Source organism: Bison bison, unplaced genomic scaffold (assembly GCF_000754665.1).
Source record: "Bison bison bison isolate TAMUID 2011002044 unplaced genomic scaffold, Bison_UMD1.0 scf7180017864270, whole genome shotgun sequence".
Lineage (NCBI taxonomy): Eukaryota > Metazoa > Chordata > Mammalia > Artiodactyla > Bovidae > Bison > Bison bison.
In genome coordinates, this window is record NW_011494842.1 from 9,720,946 (window position 1) to 9,726,223 (window position 5,278).

Consider the following 5,278-nt stretch of genomic DNA (forward strand, 5'->3'; position numbering starts at 1 on the left):
CCACCACTCCGATGCGCTAGGGGATGGGAGGAGTCCCAGGACTGGTCCCACATGCCCCTTGTTCCAAATATACGACAAGCCCTGGGGACTCGCTGCCTCTTTGATTAACTCTGGATCTCCTCGGAGAACCCCCACGCCCACCGTCCCGGGGGACTTCAGGAGACACATCTGACCCCTGAGCGAGCGTGGAAAGAAGACCCCAAGGGGCCCTCCCACTCAGCCCTTTGAAGTCAATCTAGCCCCACCTCACACTGTTCATCCTTTAACCCAGGACTTCTCTGAAGGAGTATGTAGACAGTAGCATAGCCATGAAATGCTCAGCCTAAATGCCATTTGCCCTCACATCCGCCCAGTTTTAGGGGGATTTGAGGAACAGAGAGGTTCAGTCATTCCCCCAAGGTCACACAGCTAAAAAGTGGCAAAGCTGGTTTTCCAATCAGAGAATTTGATCCACAGACTGTAGAGTCTATACTCTTCTCCACTACTTGACGCTCCCTCTTACAGAGCTGCTAAACTGCTGCTAAGTCGCTTCAGCCGTGTGTCTGACTCTGTGCGACCCCATAGATGGCAGCCCACCAGGCTCCCCCGTCCCTGGGATTCTCCAGGCAAGAACACTGGAGTGGGTTGCCATTTCCTTCTCCAATGCATGAAAGTGAAAAGTGAAAGTGAAGTCACTCAGTCGTGTCCGACTCTTAGCGACTCCATGGACTGCAGCCTACCAGGCTCCTCCGTCAGTGGAATTTTCCAGGCAAGAGTACTGGAGTTGGGTGCCACTGCCTTCTCCGCTCTTACAGAGAAGAGGGACCAAAAGCTGACATAATAGAGCTATGCTGGCCAAATACATAGCCAATGTATACTAGTATTTGAGTTTAAATAAAGTCAAATTTCAGATTCAGTTTCTCAGTCACACTAGCCAAGTTTCAAGTGCTCAACAGTCACACAGAGCCAGTGGCTACCCTTCTGCCCAATGCAGATATAGAACTCTTCTATCGTGGTAGGAGTTTTGTTGACAGCAATGCTCAGGAGTCCAATTTCACCCCATATCTACTGCTTACTGTCTGAGTAAATGTGAGGAAGTTGCTTAACCTCTCTGTGTCCAAAAAATGGTGATAAGAATAGTGCCAAGTTCATAGGACTGCTAAATTAGGGGGATTAAATGAGAAAATGCATATGAAGTGCTCCATACTGTGCCTGACACATGGTGAGCATTCTAAAAATTATTAGTTTTATTTTTAGGAATCCTAGTCCAGTCCTTCATTTAACTAAGTAGGTAACTAAGAACCAGAGAAACGAAGGAATTGATTCAAAGTCACACAGAAAATTTAATGCCGAAAGCTAGAGCTCCTGGTTCTTTTATCATGGCCTAATGACACCACTACAGTAGATGGAGGACTTTCACATATGATGCTCTCCAAAATACTGGGAGGTAGTTAAATGAGGTTTCATCAACCCCATTTTACAGATTAAGAAACTGAGGCACGAGAGGGTAAGGTGGCTTCTTCAGGGTCATGATGCTGTTTAGTAGCAGACTGGGGACTTATTACTTTTCAGCATTCTGCCCCCTGCTCTACTTTGCACTGTCTGTGCAGGTTGACATGTGAGTGTGTGTTTGTGTTTCTCATTTGTTTTCCATTCAGAGCTCAGGGACCTTTGCCACCTATCTATATTCTATAGATAGAGTATAAATTATATAAATAACATTAATATGGTCTCAATTATGTAAAAGCTGTTATACAGACTGAAGATGAGAAGAACAGATAGTTCATTTTAATGATTATTGTAGGTGATGGGATTATGAGTGATTTTTATTTCTGTCTTTGTATGCTTCTATTATCCCTATATCTCTGCAAGCAGTATGTTTATTTTTATAATCAGAAATAAGCAAATGTGATTTTCATATACTTTTTAAAAAATTAAGTTCCTCCAGTGTTTCCCCCATGGTCTCCAGTGCCCTCCAAGCAGTCAGGAGGCCTGACCAGGGGTTGGCTTTGCCTGGCCAGATCCACTAGCAGACGGGAGGCTGGTGGTGTGCCTCTCAGCTCAGTCGCCTTCATCCACAGGCCCACAGGTCCCTCTGCACTGGAGTGGCTTTGAATTTACTCAGCAACATCCACACGCAATAAATGTCATATCGTTTTATTTTTTCAAGTCAAATAAATTCAGCTCCCAAGCCTCCAATTGCCAGAGTGTTGAAAAATCTGCTTTAGTTATGTTTGAGGGGAGTCTCCAAGGTCATAGAAGAATCCGGGACCCAGGGAAGAGGCCTCAGGCCTTGTGGTTGCCATGGTAATTGACTCTTGTTGCCTTGGCTCCTGAACCCTAGGCCAGGCCTCAGTCAGCCAGCTGCCCTAGACGTGCTCTGAGAGGTCTCCACAGCAGCCCTCTAAGTGACCACAGAGGACCCTGGAGACCCTCAGGGCCTCCACACTTATCATCCAGCCTGCACAAATATCCCCATCTGGCACTGCAGGCCAGAGGGACACAAGGCCCCAAACAAAAGTCCCCAGATTTTTGTTCCTTCCTGGGCTGGAGAGGCCCTTCTCCCTCCTGGTCACTCACTTTTTCCTCATCCCTTATCTAGTCCACTCTCTTCGCTCCCCCTCAAGAGACTTCCACCTCCTACCCTAACTGGGTGGGGGTGTCCCTGCTGCATTGATAACAAAACCCAAAGCTCCTTGAGGCAAGAAAGCCTGGACTCAGTCTCTGACCTTGGTTCCTTTCTTGGGATGAGGGAGGTGGAAATGTCAGTCATTATTCCAAGCGAAATGGGAAAACAAAATAACATTTCAGTGTAGATCCTGGCTGACCTGTCCCTGCCAGGTCAGACTGAGAATAGAGGAGCATTCATGTGCCAGGGATGTGAAATGGAGTCCAGGAAGTCACACCTCCCCCTCACTGGGACCCAGGCTGGGAGAGGACATGACTAGGGGGAAGCCCAGAAACTGGAGTCAGAGAGACTTAAAGTGCTAGACCCAAAGTGGGTGCTCAGTAAATACTTCCTGTTGTGGACAGGTCCAGTGTGGGCACAGTCCTTCATGCCTCTGAGCCTCATCATCTTTATCAGTAAAATGGGCATCCATTTATTCGACAACTTTGTCATGATTACCAGACAGTGTTCCAGGCACAGAGGTTGTACCTGTGAACATAACAAAGTCCCTCCCTTTCGTTTAGCTGGGAAGACAACATAACAGTGTTATGTCATATCAGGTCTAGAAGAGCCTGTGGGTGCTCAGCCCATATCCTACTGTGCTAACTTCACTGCCCTCAGGCTGACTTCTGATTGCCTTTGCCCAAGGCCTTTGTGCCTGCCTCCACAGCAGCCAGAAGAGCCAGAAACTCTCAGCTCCGTGGGAGCAGCCCTACGCCAGCGACTCACCGGGCTGTTGCATAAACACTGCGACTCCCTCCCCCTTTCGGGCAGAATGTCTCCAAGGTGTGTGTCCTGCATTGGCTCCCAGAGTTCCCTGTCGGGGTTGGGGCACAGGTCCCCACAGCTAATAATTACTGCAGCTTTTATTGGCTGTCTTCCCTCCCCTGTGTCACTTCCCCATCCTCCCATGGGTGTTTCCTGGAGTCATTGAATACTACTTGCCCTCAGATCCTTATCTTGGGATCTGCATTCTGCCATCCAGTCCGAGACATCAGATTATGATTGATGCTAGCAAAACAAAATTCAAGTGGGACAAGGGGATGGAGAACAAGGAGAGGTGTCTCTTTGGACAGGGTAGTCAGGGACGTCCCCTCTGTGGAGGTAACATTCAGATCAAGGACCTGAGTGAACAGAGTGGGGATATCCGGCTGCAAGGGTGTTCCAGGCAGAGGGAACAGTGGGTACCAAAGCCCTTCGGTGGAAACAGCTGGGAGCATGGGGATGTTAATGACACCTGCCCAGTGGCTCACAGAGGAGGATTCCTTGTGGTTGAGGTGGTTGGTCTGTGTAAAGCCCTGGACACAGATGAACCATCAGGACTTTTTAAGGCCCCTCTCAGGAGCTGGCAAGCTCTCTTCAGGGAATTGCTCGGCCTCCTGGGCTGGCCGGATCCACACCTCCCCCTCTGTGCTCACCCAGCCTCTCTGGCAGGGCTTGATTTTTCCAATAACTCATTAGTGCGGCTTTTGTCATGACTGAAGAAACAAAAGCCCCAACAAGAAAACCATGTTCAACGGCATTATGGGTTATTTATGAGAGAAAGCAAAGCTGCTTCAGCACTGGGGGAGGCCTGGCGGGGCAGGGGGAAGGCAGGAGGTCCCTTCAGATGGGGAACTGGGGTACTTTGGATTTGCCTGGTGCTGGACACCAGCAGCCCTGCCCAGCACAGAACAACCTCTTCTCTCTTCTCACCTCCCCCTGCCAAAGCCACTGTGAGTCACTGCTGCCCGAGCAACTTGATTCCCATCCACCCACTCATCCAACTCTTCATCCATTTATTTATTTATGTATTCATCGATTCATTCATTCTTTCAAACATGCACCGAGGGCCTACTATGTGCCAGACACTAGCTGATGTCAACATCTCTGGAGCATAGTCATGAATCAGCAATCATGTCCTGGAACCAGCTCACATGAGCTCGCAGCTGAGTGTACACATCTCTTCTCAACTGCTCCTTCCCTAGTGTCATTGCTATAGCTTTGTCAGACACGGTGGGAGTATTTATATCACGAAAATTGGCGTGTAGTACAAGTCAGGGTCTTTCTCCTAGAGAGCTGGTTGTTAAACATTTACTAACCCACCACTGCAGCAGGCCTCAGTATCTTGGGCCACACAGAGCTGAACCCCAAGACCGTACAGCCTAAACCTGGGAAGGACATTGACCCAACGTCCAGTGTAACGGGCCCCCTTAGATTTGTTGGCCTCGGAGCCATACCGGACGCCTACATGGTAGTTTTTGCAACCCGGAGTACCTAGAACAGAGAATTAATTTCTATCACACGAGAGGAGAGGTAAGAAGGTATAATAAAGAAGGTGCCTTTGAGCTGAGCCTTTGGGGATAGGTGAGATGTCAGCTCGAATGAAGGTGTTCAGAATGGTGGGAGCAGTCTGAGCACAGGTTCAGAGGAAGGGCCAGGCAGAATGTGTTCACTCCACTTAAATAAAAATGCCATGGCAGGGAGTTGCTCCCACCTATTACCTTCCCAATCACATAGCAAAAGTGAACTGCTTTCCGGAAGGGAAAATTGATATTGCAAGCACTGAATTGTCAGGGAGAGGCTGCTGGTTGAACACTGGGTACTGAGGGATGAAGACACCCCTCCTCCTTCCCCCTCCATTCCTTCTTA